Source organism: Ooceraea biroi, chromosome 4 (genome assembly GCF_003672135.1).
Source record: "Ooceraea biroi isolate clonal line C1 chromosome 4, Obir_v5.4, whole genome shotgun sequence".
Lineage (NCBI taxonomy): Eukaryota > Metazoa > Arthropoda > Insecta > Hymenoptera > Formicidae > Ooceraea > Ooceraea biroi.
The window spans coordinates 4567961-4592129 of NC_039509.1; the positions used below are offsets into that span (position 1 = coordinate 4567961).

A 24169-nucleotide genomic window follows, 5' to 3' on the forward strand; every position below is an offset into this window, starting at 1 on the left:
TCTTGGAACTCACGCGTAAAGCAAAAATGGAACGGTTTACTTTGCGAACTTTCTATCGGCGATCAGTAGCTTTTCTCCTGAGCTTGTACCGTTTAGATCACGCACACGTATCTCGTTCTGCCTTGCACTTTGATGTGCTGCTGCTGCTGCTGCTGCTACTACTGCTGAGCATACTTAACAGTTACCTCGGCAGACAGTAATAGCACCCTTAACGTTAATTATAATAATAATGTCAGCAACTTCCATTAGTAACACTCGTGAACTCGTCAAAAAGCTTGGCGAGTCATTAGCGATCGATTGAGCCCGCATACGATTGTCCAGCGACTCGCGCGAGCTCGCGAGGTTGTTATTCGATTTTTCGCCGGCGCCTCAGGGTTTTCGTTCGTCTGTTCGGAGAGTGCACCGCGGTCAGCAGGGTCAGTAAGCTCTCGCGCGAAGCAAAGTCATTGCCGATGAGGATGTCAATAGAGGCGCGCGAGGCCGGGATGACTATTGGCCGCGCGGCCGTATAGTCCCGGCTACGGTAAATATTTGTGGTGTTCGTGCGTGAAGAGACCCATGGGTAATTTATGCATTTACCAGGCGCAACACCTCCTGGCATCGTATCGTTGCATCTAGAGCCCCCTCGACGAGCGTTCGAAGCCCCCCCGAAGGCGTGCGACGTCGGCGGCCCGCCGTGCATATCCGCTCCTTTTCTCCTTCTCTCTCTCAATCTCTTTCGCCCTTTCTCTCTTTCTTTCTGTCTGTCCCGACACTTTCAGCCCCGCTTCGCGTTTTACGTGCTCCTTTTGATCACGTGGCGGGCGCGCGCGTGTGTGGCGTCGGCATCTCTTGACATAATGGGTGTAATCTGCGGAAATACGTTTTAGCCATCGGGAGAGCGAGCATCACGAATCATCGCGAATCAGCTTCTCTCTTTGATACGTCGCTCGGGACGTGTAGTGGATGAGCAGTCCCACACGATCGTACAAATCAATATTCGCGGTATATTCACGCGGCGGCTTCAATTCCGATTGTCGATACCTCGAGTTTTCCTCCTCGGTAATGTCTCAACTGAAAAGCATGTTTGAAAGAAAATGTTGAAAAGCACCTGTTTACATATTTTCGTACCTTTTAACGAAAATGTGATCAAGAGATTATAAATTTGGAAAGCATCTGAGAGACGGGGGAAAGGAGGATTATTCTAGATACAATATTCTAGGATTACAGATCTCATCGAGGAGTAACAACTAAAGTTCTCTTTGTTCGATCTTACCACCGCTCATCTGGTCGACGGAACTCGTCCGGTATGGGGTTAAAGACCTCGATTGAGCCCCCGTTTAAACCGCGTCTCTGCGGTGCAGAGCATCCGTGGTAGGTCGAGACCCAATTACAATGTGCCTCTTCTCCGCGGCGAAAACTTGGACGAACCGCAAAATTAGACGTTTGACGGGGGTCGATGAAATTACAGACTTAACGCGTCGTGGGAGTCACGCTGCTCGTGAGAACGACCGTAATCACTCGTGACATTTCGACTTAAAATATGGAACGCCGCGTGGAATTATTTATTTCGAGGTCAAACAGAACCGTAAATCACATATCGATCAGAAATTGGCGCATAAAGTGGAGAAAATGCGCACGATGACGTGCACTCTTGTAGCTCCGCGCGATTTTTATTTTTTGTCGTGTGGCAACGCGAGCTCTACTTATTTACGCTCTATTACTTTTTCACATGTAGCATCCAAAAATAGAAAGAAAAATGAACTATCAGATATGTCAACTTCTCGAGATCTTCCTCGAACTAAACAGCGATATAATAATCGTGATACTCACTGCACTGCGCGATTTTCCGACACTGGATCATAAAAGCTGACGCGTGATGCGCGGAATATATCTCGACGCGTTACGATTCAGTAAATCTAATTCCGTATCGAGCACGAAGAGATACATGGCCATTTACTATTGCTCGACGTACCGTGTGACAGAAACATTCATGGACGTCGTACGATATCGTACGCTCAGTGGAGTACTATCTACCTCGGATATTGCTATTTAACACGTCTAATTTTGCACTGTGACCTCTCTCAATTTTCCCGCTCCCTCTCTCTTTCTATCGCTCGTCGTACTCTGGTTTGTGACACCGGCGAGGTCGTCGGGTCACGTTCGATTCGAGCGCGCGCTATCGTTCGGCTTCCAGAGCCGAGAATCATCTTGGCCGGGCAATTCGGTCAGCTCCTAGAATGGATCTCGGCCACTCGGCCGGGTCAGGTCCTTTGAACCGGCCTCGTGCCGGCGCATACACCTGCGCCCCGTGCTCCAAAAAGAAAAACTTTTCCAGTCAGCCAGCTAACCAGCCAACCAACCAACCAACCAACCATCCAACCGGCCGGAGTCGGCGAGCGCGCGCGGCCAGCCTGTAATCTCCGCCCGACTCGATGGGTGTAATTGGATCTTTCGGTTTGTTCGATCGGCCTCGCGATGGCGGTTAGGGACCGTTAAAGAAATGCCGATCGCCAAATCCTGCCGGATATCGGAGACCGCGGCCGACCTGGAATGAAGATTATTTTCTCTCTGGTATTACTATCAATGTCAGAGTATAATTTTATCACGCGAAAGCTTCAGAAACTTGAGAGAAGCCTGTAACTTGATGAATTTACAAAAGATGGATCCTACTTTTTGTATATTATTTCGTATATATATATTGTCGGAAAAATCAGTAAAGCCGGAATTACTCATGAATCAAGATTGCGCGAAGATAAGTGACACGAGAGAAATCATCATAATAGGTGGACAAGGACACTTATGCGAATGTTTTTAAAATATCGTCAATTTACTTTCCGCAGTGAAATTTGCAGATCTCGACAATCCATACACTCTTCGTGTCGGAGTCTGTTGGGAGTTTCGTAGTTGCTTGCCGCGCGGTGGTGGCGCACCGGTACAATCCGCGTGCGATCGAAGGAAGAATGCCGGGGTGGGTGCCGGCCGGCGTGGCGGGCCGGCAAGCCCCGCAAGCACGTTGGACGTTGTAGGAAGCGCGCAGCGAGCATGCCAGTCAGCCAGCTAGCCTGCTTGCCTGCCTGCCTGCCTGCCTGCCTGCTTGCTTGCTTACCTACCTGCCTGCCATCCAGCCAGCCAGCCAGCCAGCCAGCCAGCCATCCAGCCAGCCAGCCAGCCAGCCTGCTTGCCTGCCTGGCTGGTCGATCAATATTGCCATGGCTACGACGTGCAACGTGGAGGAGAAAGAAGAGTAGGCGGAGTAGGTGGCGGCTGGCTGGCTGGCTGGATGGTTGGCCGGCCGGCCGGCTGGGGGACTGATAGAGGGGTGGCTGCTCATATCCCGGTTACACACCGCCGAGGGGGTTGAAGGAAGAAGCGGGTCCGATTCGTGGAGGGTTGGCCGCGGCGGTGCGGGGATGGGTAAACTCCAACTCGGGCGGAGGTTACAACGTAGTAGTAGAAATACGTACTACTACGTCACGAGAGAGAGACCTACACCTTGCCCCACCGTACCCCCAGCGACCGTGCGACCCCCAAGCGGTTCTACCCGCGCGCATACGCGGGCGATTCATGACGAGTTACGAACTACTCGTCGCCGTCTCTCGCGCTCCGTCAGACCACTCTGCTCACGAAGGGAAAAACGCGCGCGCGGGGTCTGCGGATTTTTCCGCGCCGCGTAGCCTCTCCACGCAGCCGCGTTCTCTCGGCCGCTACACGATTGCGCTCCACTTCGCTCATGTAAATCATCGCCTCGAGCTACGGCGTACCCCGCGCACTGTTACATGCGTCTGCAAATTAGGAAGTCGAATTCTTGTCTCGAGACTAATATTTTAATTAATATTGAACGTTTTAAATGATTTCTATAATTTAAATGATAGCATCAAACATGAGAGAAATGTTGTAAATATATTTTATTACTTATTTCTCATGTAAGACTATCAATTAAAAAGATTAATAATAAATCGTACATATGCAATGTCGCAGTGAGCTGTATCGTACAATCTTAAAAATGATCTCGCTGGTTTTTTCTTCTTCATTTTCATTTCGTATTAAGTCGCAAGTAACAGTTTGTTTTGGTGGAAATATTTTTGAAACATTGATAGGTACGATGCCTCTGCGATATTTCAATAAATGCCACTATACCTCCGTACTTTAGCATTCTTTAGGAAGCTGAATCTCACGCTTCTTTTGCATTCTTCATTTTACTACTTCCGCAATATAAAGCAGGTTTTATACCGGCACTTTTTCTTTGCAACTCGCCGGCTCATGCTCGTGCGAGGACTACAACGTTACGACAGAAACACGGACGGTTGCCGTCGGCGCGTTGCGCGAAATAGAAGAGTAAGCATTATACGCCGGTTGTATCGATTCTCGATATCGCTCTGGTCTTGACGTCGGCAGGTAATCGGTAACGCGAATCGCGTCGCCGTCGTACGTGGACGCGCGCGCATTTCTCACTGTTCGATGTACGATCGTATTTGCGACCTATTTCGCGAGATCTCGAGTATAAATGAGGACCACCTGTCGTTGACATGTCTGACCAATTGACTACGCAGGAGCTACGCGCCGGGCATGCCGCCTGGTCGTCACACTCGATCGTTCGCGATTAATTTCGTGAGGCCTCGAATATAAGCGTCGGGATCTGCCTGCCGCTGACATATACTTTGCCCATCTCGAATATGACGGCGGAGGGCCTCGAGATTATGCCGTGCCCGTAATTTAGGAATTCCGATTAGAATCGACGTCTATTTCGGCAGCGCGCGCGGTTTCACAAAGCCGATACGCGGCGGGCCGCGGCGTTAATTCCACAATCGCGAACCGAATTGCAATTAACTTGCTTGCTTCCAGCGTCAGTCGGACGATTCTCACCAAGGATACTCGCGAGTAAAATACGCGCTCTGGGAGGACGCGGTAAAAAGGATGCGTCAAGTGCATTTCATCGTGTTATCGATGAATTTCTGACAGCTTTGTTCTCTCTCGGCAATCAGCCGCCCGTCACTTGCTCGTATCGGATCGCGTAGCATAGTTTAGCGCACGGTTACACGGTTCACATTACGGTTATTACGGTCATAATGCCTTGCCAGGTTACGAACCGTTTTTTACCTCATTTATCATACTGCTTTTATAATATCGATGAAAGCTGTTCGTTAATTCGCTTCATCCGTTGTGAAGCTCCTCTCGCTGGAACTTTCATATTAGCCGCGGTTTATTTTTGGCACGCAGGCCGGAAGAGAGCCATCGTTGCACACAGCCGGCTCGTCTGTATTTTAATAGATGCACGCTTCACTGAACCAGACCTCTATATCGCGGCGATGTCGACGGATGAACTTTTTGTTCCGCGCTCGTTTGCGCGCGCGTCTCCGCTACCTCGCCGTGCGTTTTACGCAGGGTGCGTCGGGGAGAGGCATCGCTCACCTCTCCCGTGCATTTTGCGCACGCAGCAGCTTAATAACGAGCCGAGTTATTCGATTACGTTGTAATCCTTCCGTCGCTGCGCGCCGTGCTTGCAGAATTAATCCCCTTCCTTTCCCACATTGCGCGATTTGCGGGAGAAGAAGCTGAACGCGGGGATATTATAGCCCGTGAAAATCAATAACCTACTTATATGCCGTTTTCCATCGTTTACCTTGGAAACGCGCATTTTATTTTCAGTTTCATCAAAAAGACGTGAGGTCTTTTTAATAATTCCAAAGAGAAACTTACCGCTTTATGCATTCGGGGATAAGCGTGTGATTATACAGGAGAGAAATTCCCCCAAGACCGACGATTTACGTGTAACATTATTCCGTTCAATCGGTTCAAAAGTTAATACATGCTCGTATACACACCCAGGCAACGTGTATGAATTATAATAAGGATTCCATGCGGGACGTTTCGTTTGAAAGCGTTCCGCATCGCGTAACTCTACACCCATCACGTTGCCTCACGTGCGTAAGCGCATTTTACGTAACTGTGCGCGGGTACTTTTTGTTATCTATACACGTGTCGTCCGAACCTCGCATTTTGTCACGTATATGTGCGCCCGGGGTACGTATGTCGGGCACGAAAGATTTCATACGTGCGCCGGCGAGTCTTACGTCGTCGCGTGTGCACCAGCGACGAGACATTTTCGAGAGATGGGTTTTCGTAGCACTCGAGATACTCGGCTCGAGAGCGCAGAGGACTTCCACGTTTCGCCCGCAACGTCGACGGGAATGAGTTTTTCGTTCCGCGCGCTCGCGTGGCGTGTGCACGATCCCTCTTTACTTTCGTGCGCAGGACGCGCCGTAAACAGCCGTGTTCCGTGTGTACCGCCGGTAGGCCTATACTTGTCGCCCCGACTACGAGACTTCGACTTCCTTTGTTTCACGGTTCGCCTGCGAAGGCGGAACGCCGCCGCCGTGGCGACGGCGTGTAACATTGTAAAGCCGCAAGAAAGTATTGCACGTGGGATGGCGGCGGGATCGATCCATCGCGTAGGCACGAAGCGTGGAAGGTTCGCGATCGATCGATCCCCGTCGTCGTCGTGTCGTCGTCGGTGTCGTCTTACGACCTACGCGCGAGTTATCCGACTATCCACGTGCGTTTTTCCGTACGTTCAACGACCCGCCTCCGCTTCGAATCGCAGCAGGGAGGTCTCTTCCGGGGGATCGGTTCCGAAAGTCCTCTCTCGTCCAGGTAAAAATTGCGAATTTGACCATGTACAAATTTCTCTTTATGCCTTTACATTAATGCGAGTGTTGATGTGTTCATGTACATGGGCGGTTGATAGATTTACCTTGAAAGATTCAGATTTTGAGAATCTGAAAAGATTAGTTTCAGGATTGAGAAAGTACACATTTATTGTGATAGCATTCTATAGCATTCTATAGATTTTTCTTAAACGATATACTCGATTTAATTAAAAATGGAAATGAATCTTTATAATAATTCTTCCTTATAAATGATTTTTATTGCGTGCATAAATTCTTTTATATATTTTATCCGCCTCTATAGAAATATACGAAAACAATGTATCGTATACAAGGTAACTGCGCTTAGGGAGATGAAAAATTGCCTGAAGTATATTAATCGGTTTTATATATATATGACTCATGCTCGCTCATGTGGAAAGGCTCTGTCTACCGGTAATGTAAGCTTGCTGCAGGGAAGAGTTAGCAACTTGTAGCATAAAGTATGAATCGTATCGACCAACCTGTTTCCGATCATGTACAAGATTCTAATTGTAATCGAGTACGATTAAAATTTACTTTTTCTTTTATTCCAGATTGCAATTCTCGTGCACCGTTAAAATTAAAATTACGGTAAAGATCTTGCATTTTCCTAGCTAAAAGTTATTTTTAATTCTGAAATAATTTTAAATTCTGGCATAATTATCATGATTCTACGATGTGCGTGTGTATATGTGTGAATTCTCTGACTCAAAAATAATTTTGAATCCGCTCTTCCACTTGTCAGATGCAGAGTCATCAGCCTGCCCGTACCGGGCATTAAATTTCCTCTCTTCTCTCGCTGTACATTGGGCATTGTACATCTCGCCGTAATTTCTTTCTTTTCTCTCGTCTTCTTTCATTGTTATTTTACCGGACGCGAGTAACCTACTGCCTCCGTCGTTCCTATTACCCCGAGGCGAGGCGGGACGAGGCGTGCTCTTCATGTCGTAATTCGCGTGCACGTGAATGCAGTCCGCGGCGGCGGTGGTGGCGGTGCCTCGAGAATCGCTCGAGCATTCATACGAGTGCAACGTACGCGCGGCGGCGTCGCTTTCAGGGACGACGGCCGTCGCACACCGCCGCCGTGAGCGCAATTGCGAGCAGCTCGCTCTTCTGAAACGAATTTTACGTTTTTGAGAAAGTGAGATAGAGAAAGACAGAGAGAGAGAGAGAGAGGAGTTGAGATCGTAATTAAAGATACTTAATTGCCTCTTTAAGTACGAATATAATTAAGCAGCTTGAATAGCTGGATAAATTTGTGTTTGAGAGCGAGCGAGGGAGCACGCGCCGCTTGGCCAGCGGTATCTTAAATCGCAAAAAAGCTTTGTGAAAAATTTAAAGAGGAAACGTGTGCTCTCTTGCGAGATACGAAAGGCATTAAGGTAAAATCGAGTGAAGCGGCGGGAAATTGGCTTTTTCAAATTCTGACTTGTATTATCCGCCTTCCATATTCCGCCGCACTGCCGAGCGCTGCGGTAAATCGCTGCGTACCTCGGCAGTTTCATTGATACCATTCGCGAGAAATTGGCGATCGGATTTTTCCTTAGCCACCAGCACGCGAGCCGGTTAGGCTAATCGAGATATTACCGCGAACGGTGATCACCGGTAATTACGAGATACAACGTTGCGGTGCAATAGAAGGAAAACGATCGATATCGGGCAAATTGCTGGATTGACTAGGTTCGCGAGAAGTCAAAGGTTCAACGCCGACGGCCGATCCGTCCGTCCGTCTCTGCCCACTTGGGCAAGAACGACGTAGTACGGCGTAGTATCTCGACTTTACACACGACACGCACTCGGGGATACACACTTGACGAGGCATACTCGTGCGTGCGTGCGCACCGGCCGGCCTTTCGCGGTACTCGGAGAGGAACGGAGTGCGGGAACCAGCGTAAAGCTTGATTCACATTGGCGTGTGACGAACGATCAGATGCGAGAAATCTTTCTCGGCGTTTTAGGGATCCCAGACAAAATTGAAACGATCTGTTTCGACTGTCCAACTCGGATTCATGTGGAAAATTAAAGAGGCGGTCGCGACGAGGATGAAGGGTAAAGGGACTTGGCCTACGTCGACAAGCCAAGTCGGAGCAACGGTGTAAGGTCTTAACGTGCACGCGATTCAAGCCGAGTCGGCTCGTATCCGATACGCGCGCGCCAGGCACTTTCTCGTTAATGAAAACTTTACTGCGCACCCACGCCGCGCGCGGGCGCGCGTAACTGACGTTTTAATTGGATCGCCATCTTTTTAATTGGATTTGGAATTAATAGCGGTGCCCGCGACCGCGTTGTCGCGACCGTACGGGAATGACCCACGATGGCGATCATCGTCCGCCGCCTGTAATCGACTCGCTGTCCCATAAACGAGCGTTTTGTCGTTTAACGTATCGCACTTGGGACTCTTGTGGATTTTTCACATTCGTGAACAACTGTTTGCGTTTTCGATTATGTTATCAGAATCTCGCGGATTAACGTTACGCAGAAAAGAGTCAATCCGTAAAATTGAGAACCTGAACCGCATCAGCAAACTGAAAATCGTTGAAATTTTAAGATTACTCTTCACAAAACTGTATAGCGCCGTAGTTAATTTTTGCACAACGCCATTTGCAGAATATTCTGCCACAAAGATATTGCGCGAGATGGCTCGCCGGAAATTCGTCCACCCGCGGTGTTCGCGTCCAAGTGAATTTCGTCGAGACACGGGCTGCGACCTGCGGTAATAAACAGGAAGTCCCCGTGACCGTGTCACGATTCGGTCAGCCTTGGTATTGGCGCGCTCGCGCGCCCGCAAGAGAGAGAGAGAGAGAGAGAGAGAGAGAGAAGCTGTGGCGGCTGGCCGCGACTTGCCCGAAGGTCGCTGCCATAATTCAGCGTAGGTCACGTACGGGTTCGATTCCGTTTGCGTCGCTCGCGGGAGGTTGGTTGGCTCGGTTGGATAATCTTGCGGCGAGTCGCGTTAAGGGTACGAAGGCGAGACGAGGTGCACGCGCGCGCGAAAGAGAGAGCGAGCGAGCAAGCGAGCGAAGGGGCCACGGGCTACCGGATGTGACGTACTGGTTCGTCTAAACATAGACACGCAGCGTCGTGCAAACCGCGACGACGAGGCGGCGGCAAACAACGAGCGATGCCTACCCGCTCGCTCGGCTCGGTTCCTCCACTCTCTGGACTATAGTCAAGGCTACAACTGCCATCGACAGTCAGGACCGTACCCGCAGCGAAACGCTTCGGGTGACCGGAAATGATTAAGGATCCGAGACTTGTAGTTAGACAATTTTTCTTTCGCAAGTTATTTCGACTTAAAAGCATAATTATAAAGCAGCAAGGATGATTTACCGAGAAAACCGTAATTGCTTTCTGCAGAATTAATAATTTTATGATGTGGCGTCTATATTTTTTTCTTCCATATCCATTTCTTATTGTATATGCAAGTGTAAATATATATGTAAGCACTATTCAAAATGCTGTTAAAATTCTTAAACATCAGTTTCTTGCGAGATATAAATAAAATAAAACGAAAAAACGACATGTTACGTAAGACAATAATGTCACGAGACACGCGTGTTTCTCGCCAACTTATTTGTAATATATCTTCCGATGACAGACGATGCACCTTGACGTGTAAGATCTCAGGTGGCAATTTCTGTTCGAGTAACCGTTCAGTCGCGCGATTTTCGTTAATACGATAAAATTGTGTTCGACTCAATCTTGACTTATCTCGCCCAGTTATTCGAATGAATCTCGCACAGCTCGCGATTTGCGCGCATAATGAAGAAAAAAGGAAAGAAACAGTGGTGTTATTGTGTCAGAGATGTTAGGAAGTCAAGGATGTTTGCTCTGGGCTCGGTTCTCGAGCAGTACGATACGCGAGTTCCGGTTGGCGCCTGCTCGCTCCACGAGAACCGCAGCTGAATGAAAAACTGCGCCGCGGGAAAAAATAACGCGGGAGGAGTTGCGCGGACTATAGTAATAAAGTGAACCAACGTAACCTCTGATTCATTCACAGAGCGCGTTACGTAAACCGGCCACGTACGGTGAATTACATTCTGCGTGCATGCTGCCGTGAACGTGCACCGATAGCGCGACGAATCAACGTCCCGCGTTCGAGATTACGTATCTCGTCCCTCGATGACGCTTTGCGATGAAACGTTGACACAGCTGATACGCGCGATATCGAACGTTAACAATTTAATCGGGTCAAGTCAAGATTGGCTTCGTTTTCCCTGATAAACGAATTTTCCGTCTCGACTCGACTCTACCAGCCGCTGCGAAATATCGTTTACGTACCTTCTCCGCCGATATATTCCGTGTCTCTCCTTGCTGATCCAAGAATCCTTTCAACTCATGTTCATTTCTATAATCTCGCTAATGAAGCTTCTTTTATTTTTTACAGGTAAGTTTGATTGATTCCATACAATGATCAGATATCTGGGATATAGCGTGATTGAGGTTGCAGCCCGGACGAGATGCAGTCCCGTAAGTGGTCTTGTCGATATTTTTAATTAATTTTCTCGCGATACCGGGCCGATAAACGCGGCGCGCTCACCGAGTTGACTCTCGTTTTGAGTCTGATTAACTGTTACATTATGGAACTACGCTGTGACACGCTCGCGTCATTAATCACTCCTGTTTTATTCGCGAGATGGAGAGAGGACCGTAAAACCTCGGCATTTTCTAATTAAGAGAGCGGAGATACAAGCTCGTTTGAAAAATGAACGAGCTTTTCAACAGTCATCGGATATGACCCGTTGATCACGTCGACAACCGGCGTTAATGTGCAGAAAAGAAATATTTTCCATTCGAGTTCCACCATGGTTCCAGGCATATGCCTCCGGGAACCATTTATTCCTGCATTCCTTCGTGGAAATGCTGTTACTTCTTTCCCGCACTATTAAGGTATCGTCTGCATTCCTTGAGTCATTGCTAAACCGTGATTTTTTCCTTGAGTATCGCGCCTAGTAGGCGCACCTTACTTTGACGTTTGACTAATCGTCGATCATTTGTCACAATTTAGTTTTCCTGTCTTATAGTGAAATATTATAACACACGCATATCTGATTGTGATAAAAATTTAAAAGAGAGTATAAAGATATATTTTTACATAAGATAACGTTTTACGTTTGATGTTATGAAAGGATAATACTTAATACAACTTTGCTTCGATTGCGCAAAAAAATTAGCTTTCCCACTTCCTATCGACATTTTCTGATCTAACGTTATCGCACGCTGAAATATTGTCCACACGGCGATCTGCGTGCCGCGGCGATATGCAAAAGGGAAAGCGAATAAAGGCATTTGTCACACGCGCCCTTAAACCACGCAGTCTTCTCCCTCGAGAGCCGTAATATCGCACAATGGGGCCCTCCTAGTACGCGCATGAATGGCGATGAATCGATGTGCGCGAAAGCTTCGAGTGGACTCTCTCCTCCTGTCTTCTGCTCGCCTGACATCTCGCCGTCTCGGCATCGTCTTACGAGGGAAAAAAAACGCCAGATTAAATTCCTCCATATGATTCAATCGAGTCATATTTTTCGCATTTTCTTCCACCTCTCGTCGATGATAACATCAATTCATCCGAGATAAGGGCTCTCAATTTCTGAAAATTGCTTATCCTGATCATCAGTGTTTCTAGCGTACGTCTGCTCCGTAATCGACAGCAAGATATTACGTATCCCGTAATATTTTGCGCGATGGCAGGCTGTCGCATTTGGCAGAAGAATTATCGCGTACGCGACAGTCCGCGTGTATATTTCCGCATCGTAGTGCACGTCATTTCGACGTGGCCGGCGACCAGTTGGTCGTCGTATTTCTTGTCTCGCGCGACGATCGGACCGGAAGCGAACTTGATCCCGGTCGAAAGCTGGTCGAAAACTCGATGGAAGGCGGCCTGTTGTTTCGTACAGCCGGTCGGTCGGTCGGCTCCGAGTTCTCTTTTCGCACCAGGATAGGCGGAGAGAAGAAGACGAAGAAGAGAAAGAGAAGGGATTGTGTGGCACGCAGCGAGAGGAACTCGGGGGGTCCTTCTCTCCGCGGCCGGGAATTCTGCACAGCCTCCGCCTACAGGAACCTCAGACGAGAGCATCGATCTGGGCGTCGGCCTCAAGACACCTCTCTCCCCTCGCGCCCCTCGTGGCGGCTCTCTCCCTCGCCACCGCGCCACCACCGCCCTGTTCCTCTTCCGTTCTCTCCTCTCGCGCCCTTCGTCTCTCTTCCCTCCGTCTTTCCCTTCGCCATTACGGACGTCGTGCTGCTCTCCCGTTTCCCCGCTTTCTTTTTTCTCCCCGAAAGTGGACCAAACTGAGACGGCCGCGCGTTCATTGTGCCCTACGGCCGTCCTCGTATTCCTGGAGGAGACCTCAACTCGGCTGCTCGGCTGTTCACGCGATACGCCACTTTTCCTTAACCCGTCAAAGACCGAAACATTTTTATGCGAATAGGACGGGAACAGTTATTTTTCGCGCGAGTGTCCAAGTACAAGGCAGAAGAGCGTTTGTTGGCAAAGAGAAGACTGACGTGAAAACGTGGCTGAGAAAACGCCGTTCGTTCTTCATGAGCGTTTTCTCGTGATCAAAACTTTGGATCGGCGATCTCGGCGCGGTTTAACGACGTTACGCCAATTTGATTTCTGCGACTCTGCTTACCGGCCGTGACGCCTTGACATTGCATCTGGGCCAACTGCGCACCGCTGCAATCAGGAACTCATCTCCTGCAGGAAGGGCAGCTTCTCCGCGGCATTGTATGCTCGTCACTCGGGTCCTGTCATCAACTTGGAACTCGGCGGAAGTACGGCCGAGTCCGACGACCTGTCCTGTCCTCCTCCCGACTTGGGTGCCTCCACGGTGTTTCTCTTCTCTGTCTTGTCGCTTTTCCGCCCCTTGCTCCCGTAATTACTCTCACGCGAACAGATCGGAACTAAATGTCCCGCGCGCTTCATTTGAGATATTCGTTTATACTACTGACTCGCCTGGAGCCTCTCTGCTTCGACTGGCAGTTACGTCAGCTTATTGTGACATTTAATGCATAAGAAATCGCATAAGATGGATCCGTTATTCATTCCATATTACTCAACTTTTTATATCCCTTATACTTTCGATTAAACGTCTTTCTTCAATTTTTGTTGTAGATTAATTTTTGCGACGTACATTCTAATAGCTTCATGATGACGTGTTATGATGGGTGCATGTCTTGTACGAGGAGAGTCCAAAATGAATTTGCAGCTGTAACGAACGTTTGAGTTTTTGCGCGGTCAGGGTGCCGAAAGCGACCCCTTGACGTCGCGAATTTTAGCAGGGGTTGCTATGACAATACAGAGCAGCTATATTCGCGGCGGGGGTGTTGTGCATTCTTATTAAATAAAAAATCAGACGCAGAGAATTTCTTTCCGAACTAAACAATTTCCATTATTACATGCAACACTTTCAATTAATTAAATGTATAATTACGTTCGTTTTATCAATTCATGTAGAAAAGTATTGCGAATTGGTTTGATTGATGCAAACTCCGGGCGGTATACGGTACCACAGATTTGTCATGGGACGTATAGGATTTCTTTTCGTCATTTGAAAATTCTATACTTGACTCTCAAGACATCTTAAACCACGCAGTATTACATAAAGTCGCGGTTAAGGGACATATTTATGGCAAGCTGCACTTTGCGCCAGTGTTTCCAGGACAGTATTTACCCATAAAGTAGAGGAGAGAGGATAGCCAAGGATCCGTTATCCGCGCGCGAGGATTTGCTCTCGATTTTATCTATGGTTCGGATTTTCCGCGTGAATTTCTGTTATTATTTTCCCGCGTCCAGAGATATCGTAAAATAACAGAAAAATATTAACAGATTTAGAGGCAATATGGCAGTTCTTGCGCAAGAGTGAGGTGAGACCATGCTATAAAGCGTTGTAGCACTTACCGTGCAGGAAGCAGCCGAGAGAGCGCTGGACAGGCTTATATAGTGGAGGCGTCATCGATCGTAACTTTTCGGCAAGCTCGCGAAGAGACGCAGCCCGAAGCGCTTTTTCGGCGTGGATAAAGAGTATCGTGGAGAGAGAATATTTCGGCCAAGCATATCCTGCGGAATATTACAGAGACGACATCAAACGCTTAGAGGTGGCAACCACAGCGGATATTCCGACATTGTTGTCTCCTTCGAGTTTTTGGCAGGTCTCGTTGAGTGTTTCGCATGAGCTTTTTTTTAATAAAATTGTTTCATAAAAACGAGTGTTTGTATATTTTTATATAAATGCATACGCGAAATCATTTTTAGAAATTTCAGAAATAATAATTACTTTGTAAACGATGGGTGTTTTGTTGTGTGTGGATCTACTTTTCAAGAGGAGAGAGAAATTTAATTCGCAAGCTTTAGACTGGAATTTAATTTTCTCAACAACTCGAAAGAAAAATCGGGTCAGGATGCCGGACGTATCAATGCATTACTTTGGTAGCATTTACATTGCGTTTGTAATGAATAGCGAATATTTCTTTCGACTGGTCAAATGGTTTTTCGTATCGCTGCTACTGCCGGGAACGACCCTGAGGAGAACGTTCGTTTACCTCTCGCGACGGTGTCGCGAGCGGCGACTACGTAGAATCGGAATCTCTTAGAACCCAGTTAAGAATTGCGTAACACGCATGCAGCCGGTCGATTACCTCAAGCGCATAGATGCTATTGCGTTGCGGTGCAGCGGCGGTGCAACCGTCGCTCTGCAAGGTGATCTCATTACAGAGATACACGCATTCCGCGCAATTACGTCAACTCGCGCGAATTACGTAACGGCGCGTAGGCCGACTGAGATTTTACGAGTCGAACAAGCTCGCGCGCTTGTTGATCTCGCGCGTTGATTCGCACAACTTTGATTCTGCGAAGCGGTTGATTCGACGGTAGTGGTTTTCCATAATGGATGATAACGAATTGCCACGCTCACTTGTGACAGTCAAGTGAAATATGCGATGCATGATTATCCGTTGATAGCCTTTCAGAATATCGTGATGTTAACGATTTTGAGACTGCTGATTACTGTCAAGATGTCAATTAGTCTAACTCGTAAAGAACATGGAAATTTTTATCCATTATAATAATTTGAACTCTAATTGACAGCCGCAGGAGTTCCACGTTGGAGACGGCTGTATCACGTATGTATGTTTTGTCGAGTTCAAGTGACCGTACGCTCCGATTTCCTCAAATGATAGTTTTGTTGATATAGCTCTACATCGCTTGGCGCATTAATCGCATTTATCGGTACCGTACGAATGTGACGCACAAATCGAACCCTGCTTTCGTTCATTTCTCTGGCGACTGAAACAGGGACTTCCGTGACACGATCTGAGATTTGTTGCGGCTATTATAAATGAGTAGCGCGAGGATCGCGAGGAGATTCAGCGATAGAAAATGGTGTCGGTTGTACCGCCTCTAACTGCGAAATCATCGGACAGAATCTACGAATAGAACAACCGTGTCCTGCATTCGCGAGACAGAAATGCCACTTGAGAAATTTTCGAGTTTGTATCTCGGCGAGGAGATAAATTGAAGATTTTATAAAAGAAAATTCATATGCATTTTGGAACGCGCTGTACCTTTTTCGGAATTTTCAGAATTCTTTCATCACTCAAGTTTTAAATAACACGTAAAAATACGAATAAAATGCTATTTTAACTGTTTTCTTTCATCTTCGAATACCTTCAAAAATTATAAATACACTCTGTAAATTTGTGGTTATAGTGTCGCAGGCATGAGGAAAGGTGCCAGAATATTTCGAGAGTGTGCACACGATCTGAAACAAAAATGATAACTTTCGGCGGGGCGTGAAATTAGGTACACACATATAAGGACATGATATTTCTAGGAGAAAGTAGAGAGAGAGTATAGTGCCGTACTCCGTTTCTGATCGGCTGCGAGGATATCATCTCGAGGTGATAACATAGACATTACTTTCCGGAGAATTTATCTTCGCGCGCTAGAGACAACGCGACACCACGACGATAATCTCCGCTGCGTCAGCTCGGAGCATGTCGCATCGCAGATGAGACTCGTTATCGCGCGAATGCAACTACCGCTTTGTTTCTCTCCTATTCTTCTTGTTTTTGCAACTTTCTCGAAATTATATTAGAACTGCGTTCAATGCTGCATTTATCATACAGATATATAAATCTCGTAATAACGTGCAACTCGTTATGTTTATGTCATCACGCATTCATAGCAAGATTCCTCACGAAATTTTTACTAAACTCGGGGAAAAGTAGAACTCGAAGGATGTCGTAAGGCTTCTATCGACATCACCGGTGTTTCTATTATATGATGCTCTCTCGGAAGGGCCTACGACCCTTTCGCAAGGGCGTGCGACTGTAACTGATCGCAGCAGTAATGCTCGGCGGCAAGGGTTGATGTTTACGGGAAAGCAATAAAGCAGCCGAAGTCTCGTAAAGCCGATATTGTGTAGCTCTCGTGCTCGCCGTACTCTCTCGTCACATTCCTGCGTGTTTTGCTGCACGCGCGAAAACAGCCGGCACTGGACAACACGTCGGACACGCGTGCGATTGCACGCTTCTTCCTTTACGCGCTTTTTACGCGTCAGTGTCGTAACGGAGGAACGCATCTCGAGCGCAGAACGACGCTGATTCCAATCGCCCGCGGGGTTGATCGATTTACAACGGAGAACGACCCGATAAACGGTCTCTTCATCCTTTCAGTGAAGTTGATGCGCGTTTCTTTTACTAGCAGCCTAGATTACACCATAAAAATGACACAAATCATTGATGCTCCGTAGATCATAAAGATCTCGGCACGATCAGAAAAGCTATTGGAAGTCGAGCAATTTAGGATATTGTGTTCGGTAATCATTCAGCGACACTTGAAAATCCTAAAAAACATAAGTATGTTTAATCAAACAAAGCTCTCTAAAATTTCTATTAATTTTTTTAATTTGTTTAACAGATACATTCGCACAGATGATGTAATAACAAACCTAGAATTTAATATTGCTGTTTCAATAGAACGCGCTCCACATGCGAGCTCCAGAAACAACTATAGTCTAGTTGCGTTCATCGAAGAAAACGCTAAAAGAGTAAGATTTCGCTCGTGGGTTGCGTAGAATGCTCCCGATAGACGCGTAAACGCTATAACGAACTTACGGCTCTGTACTGTGCTCTTGGCGAGTGACACCGGCGCGAAGCGGCCGTAAAAGTATACCGTAAAAGGTCGCAGATTGCTTGCCGGAGGCGTCGGTAGAGCCGTCTCTGCTATTTCTCTTCTCTGTGTACGCACTCGACGCAGGACATTCGAAACTATCTCGCAGCGAGTCGTGGAATCTAGCTAGGGTGAGCTGAAATACGAGTAGGCGCGACTCCTTGCTCTCTGAGGCTCGTATTCCGCGATAATCGCGGAATCAACGCCGGAACTGTGTAAATAAGTTCAGCGCCAGTCATCTCCTTACGGATGAAATCGCTAATCGGTCCACCATCGCAGGGAAAACACCACGAGTCGAAGATATCTTACCTTTTTTGAGCTTGTTTTTGAGTTTCCCTTTAGGATATCTTACAGAGATATACATTTCCTTGCATTTTTCGTAAAGAACTTACATCATAATTATAATGAAACCTTATATTTTGCACCCTTTTAAACATAAATGATCAATCTCACAATGTCCAATTGTTCTTCTGAGTAAAATCTTTTGACAGCAGCTCGGTAGCAAACGCTTTTTCGATGTACAGACACGCGGTTTGTGTTTTCTCACCGATAGTTTGACTATCCGGCTCTTTCACAGATATCCGCGCGTGTTCCACGTGCGGAATATGCAACGGACGGGATCCCACGTCAAACGCGAGGAAAGATCCGCGAAGAGCCGCTGGTCCGCGGTTTTGCCGTGGGTCGCGCGATGATTCTCTCGGTAGAGCGGAAAATGATTAAACCTTTAATTAACTCCAAACGAGCCTTCTCCCGGTGCTGGACAGACTTGCTTTTTGCCGCGTGCACGCGCTTGTACCAGGTGCCGGAGACGGGAAATATTGGTCTCTTGCTTAATTCGCCGGAGCAGATGCCGCGCCCAGGCGAAAAAGGCGATACTCCGCGGCGTGTTAATTTACCCAGTTCAAACAGTTCTTACAGCTCTCCTCGAGCGCAGCTCGTTCAATTGTGTAATTATAAATTAATCCTCGGTCTACTGTTTGCCACTTGCACAGGATCCACATCTGTTCGTGTTTTCCGTATAGCTTTGTCATGTATGAAAATGCGATGTTTGAAATTAAAAAAGAAGCATTTGAAAAAGCATTTATAAAAAAGAAATTTAATAAGTGTGTTATATACACATGTCAGGTTTTATAATAATAATACAAATTTTGACGCTTCAATTAGTCGTTCAAATGTATTTTCAGTATCACTAAACTTGAGACATTTGACTATTGAAAAATTGCAGAGCTAAATTGTGTCGCAACGCTATTATTTTCCTCGCGCGTTTTTCATCTTTGCGCAGGGCAGTCGAATCTTACGCTTTTTGCAATCCTAAACACCGTGTAAACGCGCGATGGAATGCCTCTCGACGACGCGACTCGGAGCACCGGTGATGAACGTCCCTATCTCTTTCATCTCTCTCACTTTGCCGCGTCTCAAGTCTGGCGAGAGCCTCTCGCGGGAAATTTGCGTCTTCCGGTACGATACAATATTCATTGCGCGGTTACGCGTCTTTACGACACGAAATTACGCGCGCGGATGTCAAGGTTGAGCCTTTGATGCGCTCGTGAGGCTTATCAGCCGCAAGAGGGATTTTGACGAATGCCCGAGTCAATAATTGAAGCGTATCGGAGCGGAACAGACGAGCGACAACGCGGATCCGGATTAATCGCCGCGCCATTTGATCCTCGTCGAATCGGATCCCGTCGATTCCGTTCCTTACGGCTTACCGTAAGCGCGCGCGGGCGGGCGTGTTCGCTTGGTTAACGTGTCGGTTTATCTCCGCCGTGTGTACGGTCTTAGTTCCCGATGGATAATGGAGTTAGGACGTTTTGATTGCAACCCACCGTGCGCGTAATTCAAAGCGATGTTGTTTTAATTCCCTCGACCGCCTGCTTTCGCGAACCCGCTGCATCGAACTAAACGCAGCATCCGTTAAATCGCGTTACGATCGCTACGCTCGTATCCTCGGTGTCGTTAACAGCGACTCGATCTTTGTTTCTGATTCCGTGTTCTCGCGCGAGTAGCTTGAACTTGCATGGCAAGAGCATTAAGTAACACGAAACTGTACGGTGAATATTCTCATCTTCTCAGACGAATGTATTCACGTCTCGTTTTACGATAAAAAAATCTGTAAAAGTGAATCTTCTACAGATATCTAACGTCTATCGGCAGAAGAAAAAATACTCGAGCGAAACAAAACGTGCGACGGGAAGGACAGGCAATTTCGCACTTATTCTCGTTGAACGGAGTTGTTCTGCGACGCGCGCGCGAGAGCCTCGCGCGAATATCACGGGTTCTCTGGGACTTGTTCAGCCGGTGAAATCGGCCATTTGTCATCGTCACCCCCGCCGTCATCACGCCGGACGGATTTTCCGTTCGCGAGAGGTTTCCTGGAGCACAATAGCGGCGCGCGTGCATACACTTAGCGAGTGGCCCCTCGGTGCATCGCCCGCTCGCTATCGATCATAATTACGAAAGCGTTGCAAGCCTGTCGCGCCGCGAAGACGATCGGAATTAGTCGCGCCGGTAATTATGATGCGTCGTTAGAAGTGCGCTCGATTATTACTGCAACCGTCCTATTATGCGTATGTCGGGCCAGTGTCATTTATAAACCGCGAGTCTCTCGCAACTTGTCTTTCGACATTTCTTACTCGTCGAATCATTTTCTAGAATTGCGGGACTCGCCGGTCGCACGCACAGCTTTGCAAGCCCCCTCATTTTCCACTTTCTAGTTTGTTTCGCCGACTTTCCGTCGATTCCGCGTTCTGTCGAGCGGAGACATTGTACGTCGCGTCCAAATAATCGCGCCAAGTAGAACGGAAACAGATAATACGTGCCCTCTCGGTATTAAGACCGCGCCAGGCGATTTCCTCCAAGTACGTTTACGTCTTAAATTCCACGTTGCGACGAATTTGTAACATAACTTGATAATTGATCGAATTTGTTTCACTTTAGTAAATAAACGAAGCTGATCTTATCCAATTTAATTGAGCTTGCGGTCCAACGCATGTGTGTGTTAGCCGCTGGTGTTTGGAGATACGTTTGCGTGAAAGGCAATCACGCTCGAGGGTTAACGGCTACGGTTAGCGCGGACGCGGACGTCGATCTCGGCGCGATACTACAAAGTCAACATATACCCGCGCCTAATTAAACGATGACGTCGGTCTCGCACTTCGACCCCTTATTCCACCTTTCCGCCGCGTGTAACTCCCCTTTCCCGATATAGTGGTAAGGTTAATTCGCGGAAGAGCGTCGTTAAGAGCACGCTTGCTTATTAATGCAATTACCGTGGCATGTATGACGCCCGGTACGAGCAGATATCTGCGCTTGTTCAACACGTTCCTTCATTAGCCGGCGATCTCTCGCGCGTCTTCCTTTAGCTTTCCGCCATATTTCAACCTTCACTTTGCCGACCGGCGTCGTTAATGCCGAAGTCGCGAACATCGCGGCCATCATTATCGTCCTTATTATCGTGATTATCGTCATCGTCGTCGTCATCATCATTATCATTATCGTCGTCTTCCACGTGGTCTTCTAGCAAGTCCCCTCGCTTCTCTCTGGTATCGATCCGTAACACCGGTTTGACCTCGTGTCGCTCCATGGAATCCGCCAGTGTGAGGACGCTTTTAGCCCGGAATTACAAGATACCGCCTCGAGTTTCGCCTCGTTATTTGCCGCAGGTGGATCTGCCCCCAGGTGCATCCTACTTGAACGAAGGATGTCCCGTACGTCGACGTTATCAGCCACCCCCGATCAACCAGCGGTATCTCTCTCAATCATCGGACGCGTGTTGCAGGGCTGCGGCGGTTTCTTTCTGAACATTATGTGTGAACTTATTGTTTTTATTTTCTTATTTAACGCGAACGGTTAATAATAATAGTCTTGACAGTTATGACGATGTGTCTTTATGCTTCGCCGTCTCCCGACGTTATCGGCCTAGTTTTCACGCGCCTGCCTGTCCCCTTCCGCATCGAGCACCTCGGCAAACCGCAAGTTGATATCGTGTTGCAAAATGGAGCAAGTAGCGACACGAGATTCTCAAGCGTGAACATGTAGGATAGGATCGTTGTGTGCAAAGCGTGTTATCGTTCAAAGCGTCGTGGAGCGTTTCCCGTTGCGTATCGAAGACTACAGCCGCTATTCGTTATTTTTCCTTCAAGCCGATCACGATGGAGAAACGCGATAGGCGGATCATCTCTTGGACAACTTGGAAAACTTGGAGTTTTTCAACATCCACTTTGAAATCTCTTAAAAATTAATAATTTAAATTTTCTTTTTCTGTTTTTATCTAGAAATTCTAGCTAATACATGCAGATATTCCACAATTGCCTTCTGTAAATGCAAACGAAGTCTCGAGCGTAATTACAGTTTCGTGCGGAACTCAAAGTCCTTTCTTCGTCGCCCTAGTTTCCCTCGATCGGCCTGATTGTATCTCGAAGTTCAGATCAGGTCGACACCGAGAGCGTAAATGTTCATATCGATCCGCTGTTTACCAAACGCACCATGACACCCGTTACCACCCGCGTACGGATCATTAAAGTATCGACCAACGCAAACAACGATTGCGGATACTTTGCGAGAAAGGCTTGTCGTTCGGCATGGCGATAAAGGCATATTACGTGCGGTACGGTGACCCGAATTTACGTTTATATCTTCGCTATCGCCTTACACCTAACAAAGTTTCGAAGACCGTGACAATGTAGCCGCTGCTTCTGCAAAGGGAAAAATTGATTACAAGATTTATTTCGCGCTGCAAAGCCTCTCCGATCGTCGATGAAACTCCAGACGAGAAGATGGAACCGGATTCCTCGGTTTTATTTTCTTCTGGCCTTTCTCTCCTTGCTTTCGCGTTCTTACAAATTCTCAGCATAACCGAATACATTTTCATGCAGTTCCGTTACACGATAAAAATGAAATATGGTAAAACTGAAAATTACTCTTCAAACTACGAAATTAGGTGATGCATCCTGTATAGTTAAATTTTATAGTCTCGGCCCGTGTATTCTTCCCGAGATAAAAATCATTTCGGTGCGACGTGGCGACTTCACTAGTCCGACCACAAACCATATAGTTACGTAACTCGGCCGACTCGGGAGATAAGAATCGTTTTATGTTAGTACAGCGCAGCACAATTCGTTAAATTGGGAGATGCTTTATAAAGGACGAGTGGAGAGAAACGTTCTCGGTTATCGGACGGAATTATCAGACGGCAGGCCAGAAAGAAACCCGCTCAATTAAGTTTCCGCGCATTTGATTTCGTGTGTACACGGGCAGGGTGAGCCGGCCTCTGTTCCGTTTTCGGCAAGTCATTAGCCTAATTAGTCAATATGCGGCCGGAAGTAATTCCCGGAGTCGCTGCTGCCGGCACTTTCGCGTGTCGCCGATCATTTCCTCGTGCCTGCGAAATCTAATTTCTAACGTGCGATGCGTGATTTCTGAGCGGAACACTGTGCCGTGCCGCGGGCTACGAGGCTCGCTCTCGACACGTATAACACGATCTGAGAGACTATTATCCTGTCGTATCGCGAGTAATCCTTCGTGACGTCGATAATCTCCTTTCTAGAAAAGAACCGTCCGTGCGCGATGCTTTTGTCCCGGAGATACATTAAGAGATTAATATACGCGATACGACATCTCGGAATCGGTCGTCTTATTTTTTTTTCGAATTTCATCAAATTAAAATTATAAATTTTGCATACATGTTGAAAATGATACGCTACTCGTGATACCGTGTCACTGACATGGAGCGTTTTCTAACAAACATCTCCGAGCAGAAGCGAACATCGCGAGCGGAATACGGACGAATACATTAGAAATGATGAATTCGACGCGAGGATGACGCGCGATAAAAACGTGAATTCCAGTCATACAAATTGAATGAATAATTCAAGAGAGTACCCGCAAGCTAGAACTACTCGGGCGCTCGTCGGTAGTTGAGAATCGCCGCCGCAAATACCTGGCCGTTCGTTGCGCGTTCGACGATAGACTCTCGGTCGAATAACATTTACCCGGTTACGAAACAAATTGCGGAATGCCGGGAATACCGATAATAAAGGCCGGGGCACGACGGCCGTTCGGCAAAGAAGCGGCCTGGCGTTCCGAGACATCAAGTGGAAGACACTGAAGACGCTCGACGGCGTGGTCCCCCTCCGGGGCACGGGGGCAGCTCGGGCTCCCGTGCATCGCGATTCCGCAAACACTGTAATTAGCCTGGAACTCTAACGATACGGTTGAGGTAGGTCGCCGTGGCGAGCACGTGGCGCCTACAGCGATCTATTATTCTCGCAAACATTAGATAATCCGGCAAAGCAGAAAATTACGTTAGCGCTGGGGGAAAACGTCGGGA

The 24169-nt window shown here is 47.6% G+C and overlaps 2 protein-coding genes across 3 annotated transcripts in view; one reads left to right on the forward strand and one right to left on the reverse strand.

Moving 5' to 3' along the window:
- Positions 1-24169, forward strand: part of LOC105280414 (helix-loop-helix protein 11) — a 128751-nt gene that overhangs the window by 50742 nt on the left and 53840 nt on the right. The gene's annotated exons all lie outside the window — the stretch shown is intronic.
- Positions 1-24169, reverse strand: part of LOC105280406 — a 60388-nt gene that overhangs the window by 16744 nt on the left and 19475 nt on the right. The window lies entirely within an intron of this gene.